Source organism: Schistocerca nitens, chromosome 3 (genome assembly GCF_023898315.1).
Source record: "Schistocerca nitens isolate TAMUIC-IGC-003100 chromosome 3, iqSchNite1.1, whole genome shotgun sequence".
Taxonomy (NCBI): Eukaryota; Metazoa; Arthropoda; class Insecta; order Orthoptera; family Acrididae; genus Schistocerca; species Schistocerca nitens.
The window spans coordinates 195,516,247-195,531,547 of NC_064616.1; the positions used below are offsets into that span (position 1 = coordinate 195,516,247).

The following is a 15,301-nucleotide window of genomic DNA, read 5'->3' on the forward strand; positions in this document are numbered from 1 at the left end:
CGCTGTCTCCAGCCGTTTGTCATCAATAGTGTAGCTGTGCAGTAGTGGATTTCTTTTCCTATGTATGCGCAATATGTTACATTTATTTACGTTCAGGGTCAACTGCCAGAGTGTGCACTATTCATCAATTCTCTGCAGGTCGTTTGGCAAATTATTACTATCTTATGGCGTTGCCACTTTGGTATAGACAACTACATCATCTGCGAATAGCATTAAAGAGCATCCGACGCTTTCTACTTTATCATTGATAGTGACCGGGTCAAATATCTCACGAAATAAGCATCAAACGAAAAAACTACACAGAACGAAACTCGTCTAGCTTGAAGGGGGAGCCTAGATGGCGCTATGGTTGGCCTGCAAGATGGCGCTGCCATAGGCCAAACGGATATCAACTGCGTTTTTTTAAATAGGAACCCCCATTTTTTATTGCATATTCGTGTAGTACGTAAAGAAATATGAATGTTTTAGTTGGACCACTTTTTTTGCTTTGTGATAGATGGCGCTGTAATAGTCACAAACGTGTAAGTACGTGGTATCACGTAACATTCCGCCAGTGCGGACGCTATTTGCTTCGTGATACATTACCTGTGTTAAAATGGACCCTTCACCAATTGCGGAAAACGTCGATATCGTGTTGATGTATGGCTATTGTGATCAAAATGCCCTACAGGCGTGTGCTATGTATGCTGCTCGGTATCCTGGACGATTTCATCCAAGTGTCCGGACCGTTCACCGGATAGTTACGTTATTTAAGGAAACACGAAGTGTTCAGCCACATGTGAAACGTCAACCACAACCTGCAACAAAGGATGATGCCCAAGTAGGTGTTTTAGCTGCTGTCGCGGCTAATCCGCACATCAGTAGCAGACAAATTGCGCAAGAATCGGTAACCTCAAAAACGTCGGTGTTGAGAATGCTACATCAACATCGATTGCACCCGTACCATATTTCTATGCAACCAGGAATTGCATGGCGACGAGTCTGAACGTCGTATACAATTCTGCCACTGGGCATAAGAGAAATTACGGGACGATGACAGATTTTTTGCACGCGTTCAATTTAGCGACGAAGCGTCATTCACTAAAAGCCGTAACGTAAACCGGCATAATATGCACTATTGGGCAACGGAAAATCCACGGTGGCTGCGAAAAGTGGACCATCAGCGACCTTGGCGGGTTAATGTATGTTGCGGCATTATGGGAAGAAGGATAAGTAGCCCCCATTTTATCGATGGCAGTCTAAATGGTGCAATGTAAAAAAAAAAAAAAAAAAAATGGTTCAACTGGCTCTGAGCACTATGGGACTCAACTTCTGAGGTCATTAGTCCCCTAGAACTTAGAACTAGTTAAACCTAACTAACCTAAGGACATCACGCACATCCATGCCCGAGGCAGGATTCGAACCTGCGACCGTAGCGGTCTCGCGGCTCCAGACTGCAGCGCCTAGAACCGCATGGCCACTTCGGCCGGCGGTGCAATGTATGCTGATTTCCAACGTAATGTTCTACCGATGTTACTACAAGATGTTTCACTGCATGACAGAATGGCGATGTGCTTCCAACATGATGGATGACCGGCACATAGCTCGCGTGCGGTTGAAGCGGTATTGCATAGCATATTTCATGACAGGTGGATTGGTCGTCGAAGCACCGTACCATGGCCCGCACGTTCACCGGATCTGACGTCCCCGGATTTCTTTCTGTGGGGAAAGTTGAAGGATATTTGCTATCGTGATCCACCGACAACGCCTGACAACATGCGTCAGCGCATTGTCAATGCATGTGCGAACAATACGGAAGGCGAACTACTCGCTGTTGAGAGGAATGTCGTTACACGTTTTGCCAAATGCATTGAGGTTGACGGACATAATTTTGAGCATTTATTGCATTAGTGTGGTATTTACAGGTAATCACGCTGTAACAGCATGCGTTCTCAGAAATGATAAGTTCACAAAGGTACGTGTAGCACATTGGAACAACCACAGTAAAATGTTCAAACGTACCTTCGTTCTGTATTTTAATTTAAAAAACCTACCTGTTGCCAACTGCTCGTCTAAAATTGTGAAATATACGTTTGTAACTATTACAGCGCCATCTAACTAAAACATTGATATTGCTTTACGCACTACACGAATATGTAATAAAAAATGTGGGTTCCTATTTTAAAAAACGCAGTTGATATCCGTTTGACCTATGGCAGCGCCATCTAGTGGGCCAACCATAGCACCATCTGGTTTCCCCTTCAAGCCAGACAAGTTTTGTTCTTTGTAGTTTTTTAGTTTGACGCTTATTTCGTGAAATATTTGGCCCGGTCACGCCAATGGACCACCCTGTATATATTGTAAACAGCAACGGTCCTATCACACTCCCTGTGGTACTCCTGATATAGCCAACTAAAATTTCAGTAACCCGTTACAGACGTAAAAAAATTCTGAATGTCTTATCACGGAACAAGACCTCTCTGGAAGGATGTAAATCAACATGGCGGAAATCTGAAAACAATTTTGGACGCAGAATTAGTGGAACCAGTTGATATCCGTAATGATGCGGTGCAGCTCTCCAGTTTAGAAAAGGCGCTCAACTATCGTGGCCACTTAGTCGCATTCGTACGGAAGCTGCGGCCAGTCGGGTAGGGGGACGGACGACCGTGGCGGTATCTGTGACCAGCGGCGCAATTTTGCGCCAGAGACGGGAGGCGTGGGTGGGAACGCCCCCTCCTCGGAGGCCACGAGTGGGACGTTATCGCGCTCCGGCGGGCCCCGCACCGTGCGTCGATGCAGCATCCCTTACCCTGGCACACAGCTAACGCTTTCAACAGCTCACAAATTTTCAGAATCAAACGTTCAGAAAATTCCTGAAGAAATTACTTCTTAATGTTGTGGTTGTGATGAGTTCCTTTATTGCCACTGGAAGCAGTCACATCCATAAAATGAGTATGTGTACGGAGCGATTAAAACAGGAACTACCTCATAAAACTAATAGCAGGTAAGGCAGATGTCAGACAGAATCCTCGAGAAATGCAGTCTAGCCATGAAGGAGGTAGCTTACAAAACACTCGTCCTATCAATGCTCGTCGGTCTGGGGTTTCTACCAGACAGGTTTGACAGAGGAAAGCTGTAAGGTTCATAGAAGAGCAGCGCATTCCGTTACAGGTTAATTTAGTAACGTGAAAGCCAACTACAGAGGCAGACGCTGCACGTGATGTGTTCTGTATCACAGCGTATTTTATTGTCAAAGTTCCGAGAGCGTACGGTGGTAGAAGAGTCAATCAATAAATTGCTTCCTCCTACGAACGGCTCGCGGTAAGACCACGAAGAAAAGAATAGAGAGATTAAAGTCCACACACAGGCTTACAGGTAATCTATCTTCACGTGAACTATTCGCGACTGGAAATGGAAAGGGGGGCAACCGAGTGACACTCCGCCACACACACGTAGGTATATACCTGTAGGTCTCTGAGCATACACGTAGACCAAGATGTAATAAAAACTGCTTTGCTCTTATCTAAAACGTATTTTTTACTTCTTTTAAGCTTATTTTTCTTTATTCGTATGATCGGCACACAGTAGGCTAAACTGTTAAGAGTTTTGCAATGAAATAACGCCTTTTTTCATTCATCATCAGCAGTCAGTGTGGCTGTGCAAGGTGCTGAACAGTCTAACGCATGAGGCATATATGCAGGTGCGGTTTAGCGCTAGCCTTTATTTTATCAACAGATGTTTCATTATTTGTATTACTGCCCGAGTCTTATGCACAATCAGGTAATGAGCACGTTTTTATGGAGTAGGGTGATTCACAACAATGCAAGCAATCGTCAAAAACAATTAGCATACAACAGCGTCCAGAAAATTTAATACGAAAGATCATGAAAGCTGATACAATCAAAGAAAGTAACAAACACGAATTCCCATTAATAGCAACAAAACAGATGATATGGAATATGATTACTTTAGTGTGTCATACATTTGTCCATGGAACGTGTCCTGTTCTCTGCTCAAATCTTTGACTACTGAAAGGGCGCGCGCGTGCATGACACACACACACACACACACACACACACACACACACACAGAGAGAGAGAGAGAGAGAGAGAGAGAGAGAGAGAGAGAGAGAGAGAGAGTTACGTTACACCGTTGCTATGCGTGTGTGACTACTTAGGGCAGCCATATTTCATATAAATCCACTTGGATACTCTGCATATCACATTTAAGTGCCAGGCAGCGTGTTCATTGAACCACCTTCCCAATAACTCATTATTCCACTCTCTCACAGCGCGCGGAACGAACGAACACCTATACCTTTCCGTGCGAGCTCTGATTTCCCTTATTTTATTATGATGATTGTTCCTCCATATGTAGGTCGGCGTCAACAAAATATTTTCTCGTTCGGAGGAGAAAGTTGGTGATTGGAATTTCGTGAGAAGATTCCGCCGCAACGAAAACCGCCTTTGTTTCAATGATGTCCACCCCAAATCCTGTCTTATTTCAGTGACACGCTCCCCTATTTCACGATAATACCAAACCTGCTACCTTTCTTTGAACTTTCTCGATGTACTTCGTCAGTCCTATGTGGTGAGGATGTCACACCGCGCAGCAGTATTCTAAAAGGGGACGGACAAGCGTAGTGTAGGCAGTCTTCTTAGTAGACCTGTTACATTTATTAAGTGTCCTGCCAATAAAACGCAATCTTTGATTATCCTTCCCCACAACATGTTCCGTGTGTTTCTTCCAATTTTAGTTGTTCGTAATTGTAATTCCTAGGTATTTATTGGAGTTTTACGGCCTTTGGTTGTGACTGATTTATCCTGTAGCCTAAGTTTAACGGATTCCTTTTAGCACTCATGAGGATGGTCTCACACTTTTCGTTATTCAGGGTCAATTGCCAATTTTTCCACCATACAGATATCTTTTCTAAACCGTTTCGCCATCTGTTTTGGCCTTCTGACGACTTTACTAGTCAATAAATGACAGCATCATTTACAAACAACCTATGACGGCTGCTCAGACACTCTCCTAAACTGTTTATATAAATAAGGAATAGCGAAAGTCCTGTAACACTACCTTGGCGAACCCCAGAAATCACTTCTGATTTACTCAGTGACCTTCCGTCAATTACTACGAACTGTGACCCCTCTGACAGGAAATCACGAATCCAATCGCGTAACTGAGACGATATCCCATAAGCACGCAATTTCACTACAAGTCGCTTGCGTGGTACAGTGTCAAAAGCTTCTGGGTACCTAGAAATAGGTAATCAATTTGAAACCCCTTGTCAATAGCACTCGACACTTTGTGTGAGTAAAGAGCTAGTTGTGTTTCTCAAGAACGATTTTTTCTAAATCCGTGTTGACTGTGTATCAATAGACCGTTCTGCCGGCCGCGGTGGTCTCGCGGTTCTAGGCGCTCATTCCGGAACCGCGCGACTGCTACGGTCGCAGGTTCGACTCCTGCCTCGGGCATGGATGTGTGTGATGTCCTTAGGTTAGTTAGGTTTAAGTAGTTCTAAGTTCTAGGGGACTGATGACCACAGATGTTTAGTCCCATAGTGCTCAGAGCCAGTTGAACCATTTTTTGAATAGACCGTTCTCTTCTAGGTAATTCATAATGTTCGAACACAATATATGTTCCAAAATCCTACTGCATATCGACGTTAATGATATGGACCTGTAGTTTAGTGGATTACTCCTAACACCTTTCTTGAATACTGATGTGACCTGTGCAACTCAAATGGTTCAAATGGCTCTGAGCACTATGCGACTTAACTTCTGAGGTCATCAGTCGCCTAGAACTTAGAACTAATTACACCTAACTAACCTTAGGTCATCACACACATCCATGCCCGAGGCAGGATTCGAACCTGCGACCGTAGCGGTCGCTCGGTTCCAGACTGTATCGCCTAGAACCGCCGGCCACTCCGGCCGGCACCTGTGCAACTGTCCAGTCTTTGTTTCTTAACTTTCGTCGAGCGAACTGTTGTATATGATTGTTAAGCATGGAGCTACTGTATCAGTGTTCTCTGAAAGGAACAGACTTGCTTGAGCTGCTTCACTACTCCGAGGGTATCTATTTTTACGTTACTCATGTTTACGGCTGTTGTTGATTCGAATTTTGGAATATTCACTTCGTATATCTTTGGTGAAGGAATTTCGAAAAGCTGTATTTACTAACTCTGCTTTGACAGCACTGTCGTCGATAGTATTTCCATTGCTATCGCGCAGAGACGGCATTGACTGTGTCTTGCCACTAGCATACTTCACATACGTGGATTTTCTGCCAGGTTCCGAAACAAAGTTTCGTTGTGGAAACTATTATAAGCATCTCGCATTGAAGTCGGTGCCTAATTTCGAGCCTCTGTAAAAGATCGCCAATCTTGGGGATTTTGAGTCCGTTTAAATTTGGCACGCTTTTTTCGTTGTTTCTGCAGCAGTGTTCTGATCCGTTTTGTGTACCAAGGAGTATCAGCTCCGTCGTTTGTTAATTTATTTGGTATAAACCTCTCAATTGCTGCTGCTACTATTTCTCTGAATTTAAGCCACATCTGGTCTACACTTACATTGTCAATTTGGAAGGAGAGGAGATGATTCTCAGAAACTCGTCAAGTGGATTTTTATTTTTTTTTAATAGGTATATTATTCGTTTATTTTTGGAGGTTTGAGGATTCCAATATTGTCTCGCTACGACAACCCTGTGTTCAGTAATACCTGTATCCGTTTTGATGCTCGTTATTAACTCAGGATTAACTGTTGCTACGAGCTCAAGTGTGTTTTCACAACTGGCTACTATTCGCGTGGGCTCATGAACTAATTGCTCGAAATAATTTTGAGACAACAGATTTAGCACAATTTCGGATGATATTTTATGCGTACCTCCTGGTTTGAATATGTATTTTCGCCAACATATCTTCGGTAAATTAAACTCACCGCCAACTATAATTGATGAGTCGGGTACATGTTTGAAGTTAGTTTTCTTTTAACCTTTCAGCAATTGTATCATCTGTATTGGGAGGTCGGTGAAAGGATCAAATTATTATTTTATTCCGCTTGCCAAGAATGACCTCTTCCCATACTGAGAGTCTGGTTACTAGTGAAGGAGATTTTACAGTTTTGTTACTGTTTAATGTGTAGCTTCTGTTTAAAACTTTCACTTACAAATTTTGCCGACTTGTGTACAAAGTATATTGTACTTAAGCAGTACTTTGTTGAGTAATTCTTCCAACAATCCGATCAGAAAATATGCTCCCATATCTCTATACGCTTGACCAGTGTACTTATGCCGAATCGCAGGAGAGAATACATGCAGACAGACAAACTGCACTATCTGCAAAAAAGTATGCAGACACCTATTAGTGGACGTTAATATGGGGTGTGTTCACCCTTCGCCTCTAAGATGGCTTTAACTCTATTGCGGATGCTTTCAATTAGGTGCTTCAAAATCGCTCTGAGCACTATGGGACTTAACATCTATGGTCATCAGTGCCCTAGAACATAGAACTACTTAAACCTAACTAACCTAAGGACATCACACAACACCCAGTCATTACGAGGCAGAGAAAATCCCTGACACCGCCGGGAATCGAACCCGGGACCCCGAGCGCGGGAAGCGAAAACGCTACCGCACGACCACGAGCTGCGGACTAGGTGCTTCAATGTTCAAATGGTTCAAATGGCTCTGAGCACTATGGGACTTAACTGCTGAGATCATCAGTCCCCTAGGACTTGGAACTACTTAAACCTAACTAACCTAACGACACCACACACATCCATGCCCGAGGCAAGATTCGAACCTGCGACCGAGCGAGGTGGCGCAGTGGTTAGACACTGGACTCGCATTCGGGAGGACGACGGTTCAATCCCTCGTCCGGCCATCCTGGTTTAGGTTTTCCGTGATTTCCCTAAATCGCTTCAGGCAAATGCCGGGATGGCTCCTTTCAAAGGGCACGGCCGAATTCCTTCCCCGTCCTTCCCTAATCCGATGAGAGCGATGACCTCGCTGTCTGGTCTCCTTCCCCAAACAACCCAACTCGAACTTGCGGCCGTAGCGGTCGCGCGGTTCCAGACTGTAGCGCCTAGAACCGCTCGGTCACCCCGGCCGGCTGGTGCTTCAATGTCTGTGGAGGAATGGCGGTCCATTCTTCCTCAGGAGCCTAAACAAGGGAAGGTAGAGATGTTGGAAGATGGGGTCTGTAGCGGAGTCCACGTTCTAACTCATCCCAAAGGTGTTCCATTTGGATCACTTCGGCCTTTTTTTTTTTTTTTTTTTTTAGTTCCGTGCAGACTTCTTTTTCACAAAGCCTCCCTGACGATTTTAGTATTTCGGTCTTTTGATACATAATGGTAGCTCTGAAAGAGCATTTGACGTGAAAGACGACTTGGGATGTATTGCCGGCATGGCACATAATGTTAATCTGTCACAATGGATCAAAACATAGCACATGCCGCTTCATTCTGGACATTCGCACTCCACCATTGACTTGTATTACTACGTCGTAAACGATGCTCAGAATCTAGTTGTTCAAACTAATCTGATAGCAACGTACCCAAGCTCGCCGGTGTGACATTTTCGATCATTAGCTCTTCTAAGAAATCCTCCGTTACGATATTATCACTGCAACTGACGTTCGTTAGTCCGCAGCTCGTGGTCGTGCGGTAGCGTTCTCGCTTCCCACGCCCGGGTTCCCGGGTTCGATTCCCGGCGGGATCAGGGATTTTCTCTGCCTCGTGATGACTGGGTGTTGTGTGCTGTCCTTAGGTTAGTTAGGTTTAAGTAGTTCTAAGTTCTAGGGGACTGATGACCATAGATGTTAAGTCCCATAGTGCTCAGAGCCATTTGAACCATTTCACGTTCGTTATCCGGAGTTGGTGTTACAACGATCTGTATTTATCGTTCGACGAGGACCGAAATCTGGGGCTGTGTTACGAAATCGGCGCACAAAGTGAAAGAAAGAACGTGAACGCGAGGCTGAATTCGTCGCCTGCAGGAGCCCCGCTCGATGTCGGCGTTGCGGAGGGCGACAGATATTCGCGCAAGGTAATACGCACGGCTCGCCAGACGAACATCAGAGGAAGGCCAGTTCAAAGCGCGCGTGAATGCTTTGCTGCGGCGCCCCGCACCTCTCGTCCAACAGGAGAACAAATGGCCGATACGATTCCGTGGCTGTGGCCTCACAGTCGTCGCAGTCCGGCTCTAGAGCGTTCCCCCACCCAAATAAATCTCTTTCGGCGACATTTCTTTCGCAAAGTAAAAACAAAATGTTGCTCGGACTCCACTAACAGTTACGCTCAGGTTCACTGCCGTGCAAAACCTAAAGACATAAATAACTTTCGCGTGATTTATTACTTCAAAGTAAGATAGCTCGATCTGTACCTACAGATTGGAAAATTGCGCAGGTCGCACCAGTGTTTCAGAAGCATAGTAGGAGTAATCCATCGAACTACAGACCTATATCATTGACCTCGGTTTGCAGTAGGGTTTTAGAGCATATACTGTATTCAAACATTATGAATCACCTCGAAGGGAACGATCTATTGATACGAAATCAGCATGGTTTCTGTTGTGTACGTAGTTCCGCGTAGTCAGCGCGTACACAACTTTCCCAATAGACCGCGCCCCGCTAAGCACAACAGCGCAGGCGCAGCGCGCGTCCGTCTCCGCACTACGAGATGGCGCTGCCTTAGAGACGGACCAATTTCTGCTTCCGCCGATCCGCGTATTAATATGTAACGCAGCCAATGAGATTGCTGCTAACGTAGAACCTTTTTTCCTCGCGGATAACACTCGCGCAGTGATACCTGAACGCGCGAGGTATTAGAACGAGTGTACAGACCTCCGATTAGTCAGTCTGAATTTGTCTGCACCAGTCTGTACCAGTCTGCATTAGTCTGTACCAGTCTATAGTCAAGTTTCAGTCTGCGCCTAATAAGATTACCATATTCCTGTACATAGCCATGAAGATACATGTATACACACTTTTGTCAAGTATCAGAGATACGTGAGAATAAGATTAACGTACCAAGACCAAAGGAACTTCAGATTGTCGATTGTAAATAGCATCCAGATCCAAGTTAAGCTATTTATATGCTCGTTATTATTTTAATAAATGTGTGTGAAAATTAATCAATTTCTGTTTAAAGTTGGTCACCGTCAATCTGCTACTCTAAGCGTGCAAGTGGCATCTCTATCGTCTGACCTAACGGCAGAAGATAAAAACGCCACAATAAGACCACGAGACATATTGCTGACACTCGCCTACTTCGTTAGAGCGACAAGTCAAATAATCTGATGGTGGGTGTACCGAAGGTCTTACAGTACGCACACCACAGTTTCAGAAAACATCGTTCTTGTGCAACGCAGCTAGCTCTTTATTCGCACGAAGTAATGGCCGCTATCGACAGGGGATCTCAAGTTGGTTCCGTATTTCTAGATTTCCGGAAAGCTTTTGACACCGTTCCTCACAAGCGACTTCTAATCAAGCTGCGGGCCTATGGGGTATCGTCTCAGTTGTGCGACTGGATTCGTGATTTCCTGTCAGGAAGGTCGCAGTTCGTAGTAATAGACGCCAAATCATCGAGTAAAACTGAAGTGATATCAGGTGTTCCCCAGGGAAGCGTCCTGGGACCTCTGCTGTTCCTGATCTATATAAATGACCTGGGTGACAATCTGAGCAGTTCTCTTACGTTGTTCGCAGATGATGCTGTAATTTACCGTCTAGTAAGGTCATCCGGAGACCAGTATCAGTTGCAAAGCGATTTAGAAAAGATTGCTGTATGGTGTGGCAGGTGGCAGTTGACGCTAAATAACGAAAAGTGTGAGGTGATCCACATGAGTTCCAAAAGACATCCGTTGGAATTCGATTACTAGATAAATAGTACAATTCTCAAGGCTGTCAATTCAAGTAAGTACCTGGGTGTTAAAATTACGAACAACTTCAGTTGGAAAGACCACATAGATAATATTGTGGGGAAGGCGAGCCAAAGGTTGCGTTTCATTGGCAGGACACTTAGAAGATGCCAGAAGTCCACTAAAGAGACAGCTTACACTACACTCGTTCGTCCTCTGTTAGAATATTGCTGCACGGTGTGGGATCCTTACCAGGTGGGATTGACGGAGGACATAGAAAGGGTGCAAAAAAGGGCAGCTCGTTTTGTATTATCACGTAATAGGGGAGAGAGTGGCAGATATGATACGCGAGTTGGGATGGAAGTCATTAAAGCGAAGACGTTTTTCGTCGCGGGGAGATCTATTTACGAAATTTCAGTCACCAACTTCCTCTTCCGAATGCGAAAATATTTTGTTGAGCCCAACCTACATAGGTAGGAATGATCATCAAAATAAAATAAGTGAAATCAGAGATCTAACAGAAAGGTGGAATGGTAGACAGATAGTATGATTGTGGTTCGATGAACCCTCTGCCAAGCACATAAATGTGAATTGCAGAGTAATCATGTAGATGTAGATGGAGGTTGGACTGTACATGGGGAGAACTGCTACAGTATCGTACAGAGCGTAACAAAGATATACGCAACGAGACGAACAGAAATGACACTTCTATTCAAAGACAGTAGTTATATTGTAAGCAGCGCGGTTTCATATGGTCCCCTGGGCATTATACAAGGCGGGACATAATTCTTGATAGGATGTGTGATCGACACTGTCGGTAATGCATGCTCATCAACGTGCTCCCATGGTAACAACAAGATTGGTATGTGAGGTAAGCCGGGGGAACGCGCAGGTCAGTCTATTCGCCGAGTATCCTCCTATAATTACAAAAAAAGCACTCCGACTTCAGGTCACGAGTGGCCTACCGGGACCATCCTACCGCCGTGTCAACCTCGGTGGAGGATGCGGATAGGAGGGCTGTGGGGTCAGCACACCGCTCTCCCGGTCGTAAGATGGTATTCTCGACCGAAGCCGCTACTATTCGGTCGAGTAGCTCCTCAGTTGGCATCACGAGGCTGAGTGCGCACCGAAAAATGGCAACAGCGCATGGCGGTCTGGATGGTCACCCATCCAAGTGCCGACCACGCCCGACAGCGCTTAACTTCGGAGATCTCATGGGAACCGGTGTATCCACTGCGACAAGGCTGTTGCCCTCCTATAATTATAGGAACCTTATTTGTAGTTTCGACAAATTCCTCGTGGAAAATGTGACACTTTTTCACAAACACCCTGTATATACGTTTCATAAAATAACATCCGCTTCAAATGGTGTTCCGGTAACCATCTACTGTTGTTAAATAGGTAGTAGTAACGTTTAATCGGTGTTCGTATCTTTATCCGTAGTAGACTTACGCTGAAACGTCGCCTTATGTTAAAATGGCTACGGAATAGTCTTAATATGGTGCAATATTCCACAATACCTATGCTCTGGGCAGAAGGAAAAGTTGCAGTTCCAGCGTGGCGTTTTGCTGACGTGGCACGGCGTCATCCATCTGGCAACAATGTCAACACTTGCTACTGGCTAAACGCGGCTCCACTATATTCGCTAATGGGGAAAAAAATCGACACCGAGGAGTAGTTGTGCGACAAGTTGGTAGGCGTCTTTCAACATCAGAAACACGACTATTCAAATTTCGCTCCAGTCGCGGAAGACTGATGCTGGTAGCGGCAATATGGTGATGAAAATAGTGTTTGCTACAAATATTCGTTGTAACGGCCGTGAGCATTAGTTACGTTTGAGATTGGACGTGGCAAGTTGTTGATAATCAACAATTTATTTACAGCGACACAGACGCCATTATCAACATCTCACTTTTAACGAGGTCATGCCGGCCGAAGTGGCCGTGCGGTTAAAGGCGCTGCAGTCTGGAACCGCAAGACTGCTACGGTCGCAGGTTGGAATCCTGCCTCGGGCATGGATGTTTGTGATGTCCTTAGGTTAGTTAGGTTTAACTAGTTCTAAGTTCTAGGGGACTAATGACCTCAGCAGTTGAGTCCCATAGTGCTCAGAGCCATTTTTTTAACGAGGTCATGTAATAGGGTTGTATGTATTTATGTGTGTTACCCGGGGACCTAGAAACGACGGAGAGGCTCCGTCCCCGCCGCAGCCGCAGTGGTCCACAACCCCACGACGACTAACGCAGTCCACTTCAACCCTCCGCCACCCCCACATCGAACCCAGGGTTATTGTGCGGTTCGGCCCCCGGTTGACCCATGTTTATTAGGACATCTGTGCTTCTACGAGGTGCATTCGAGTTCTAAGGCCTCCGATTTTTTTTCTAATTAACTACTCACCCGAAATCGATGAAACTGGCGTTACTTCTCGACGTAATCGCCCTGCAGACGTACACATTTTTCACAACGCTGACGCCATGATTAGGAGTCTGTTTTGACTACTGGAAAATCGCTGAGGCAATAGCAGCACGGCTGGTGAATCTGCGGCCATGGAGAGTGTCTTTCATTGTTGGAAAAAGCCAAAAGTCACTAGCAGCCAGGTCAGGTGAGTAGGGAGCATGAGGAATCACTTCAAAGTTGTCATCACGAAGAAACTGTTGCGTAACGTTAGCTCGATGTGCGGGTGCGTTGTCTCGGTGAAACAGCACACGCGCAGCCCTTCCCGGACGTTTTTGTTGCAGTGCAGGAAGGAATTTGTTCTTCAAAACATTTTCGTAGGATGCACCTGTTACCGAAGTACCCTTTGGAATGCAATGGGTAAGGATTACGCCCTCGCTGTCCCAGAACATGGACACCATCATTTTTTCAGCACCGGCGGTTACCCGAAATTTTTTTGGTGGCGGTGAATCTGTGTGCTTCCATTTAGCTGACTGGCGCTTTGTTTCTGGATTGAAAAATAGCATCCACGTCTCATCCATTGTCACAGCCCACGAAAAGAAAGTCCCATTCGTGCTGTCGTTGCGCGTAAACATTGCTTGGCAACATGCCACACGGGCAGCCGTGTGGTCGTCCGTCAGCATTCGTGGCACCCACCTGGATGACACCTTTCGCATTTTCAGGTCGTCATGCAGGATTGTGTGCATAGAACCCACAGAAATGCCAACTCTGGAGGCGATCTGTTCGACAGTCATTCGGCGATCCCCCAAAACAATTCTCTCCACTTTCTCGATCATGTCGTCAGACCGGCTTGTGCGAGCCCAAGGTTGTTTCGGTTTGTTGTCACACGATGTTCTGCCTTCATTAAACTGCCGCACCCACGAACGCACTTTCGACACATCCATAACTCCATCACCACATGTCTCCTTCAACTGTCTATGAATTTCAATTGGTTTCACAACACGCAAATTCAGAAAACGAATGATTGCACGCTGTTCAAGTAAGGAAAACGTCGCCATTTTAAGTATTTAAAACAGTGCTCATTCTCGCCGCTGGCGGTAAAATTCCATCTGCCGTACGGTGCTGCCATCTCTGGGACGTACTGACAATGAACACGGCCTCATTTTAAAACAATGCACATGTTTCTATCTCTTTCCAGTCTGGAGAAAAAAAATCAGAGGCCTTAGAACTTGAATGCACCTCGTATTATCGTGTACTTTCAGCCGTGTAAGTTCGCGCCATCCTTTTTTATATACCCTGTATACTCTCCACTGCTAGTACTACCCGTTGCCCTCTGAGTGGTCACTGCACGTTGACGTTGAACAGAGACGGCGGTCACATTAATGTTACAGGACTGTGTCAGTTCTCGGTGTGGTTTATCTGAATTACAGGCAAATAGTACAATGTCATCGGAAAAACGTGTGAATGTCAGGTAAGTTCTTGTAATATGAATTCCTTATTTGGTTTCGTATGAAGAAAAGCCACTGTTTTCTACGTCTCGTTTTGTTGAATTTAACGACAAGCCATCCTGGGCTTAAATTTCAGCATACGGCGTGTTTCTACTGCCTGTCTTCGTGCTTGCTAAACTCTACTTCAACGGCCAGTGTGGCCGAGCGGTTCTAGGCGCTACAGTCTGGAACCGCGCACCGTTGCGGTCCTAAGTTCGAATCCTGCCTCGGGCATGGATGTGTGTGATGTCCTTAGGTTAGTTAGGTTTAAGTAGTTCTAAGTTCAAGGGGACTGATGACCTTAGAAGTTAAGTCCCATAGTGCTCAGAGCCATTTCGAGCCAAACCCTACCTCGGCCAGTAGTGTCGCCGGATCACTTCCCAGTAGACAACTTTTGAAGAATTGTGCCCTCCAACCATCTCGCCATTTTCATGATCTAACCCGCCAATTGGACATTTTCATGATCTAACCCGCCAATTGGACAGAACTGGCAGGAGGGCATCCAAAAAATCTGTAAATAAATGCCAACTCAGTAAATGATTGCGTTAGGGTCAAATGAGGACCACCGCACCACGGGCTTACTCAATTTG

At 45.4% G+C, this 15,301-nt stretch overlaps 1 pseudogene; it reads right to left on the reverse strand.

Moving 5' to 3' along the window:
* Positions 1–11,967: 11,967 nt before the first annotated feature.
* LOC126249927 (5S ribosomal RNA) lies at positions 11,968–12,085 on the reverse strand (annotated as a pseudogene).
* Positions 12,086–15,301: the final 3,216 nt, after the last annotated feature.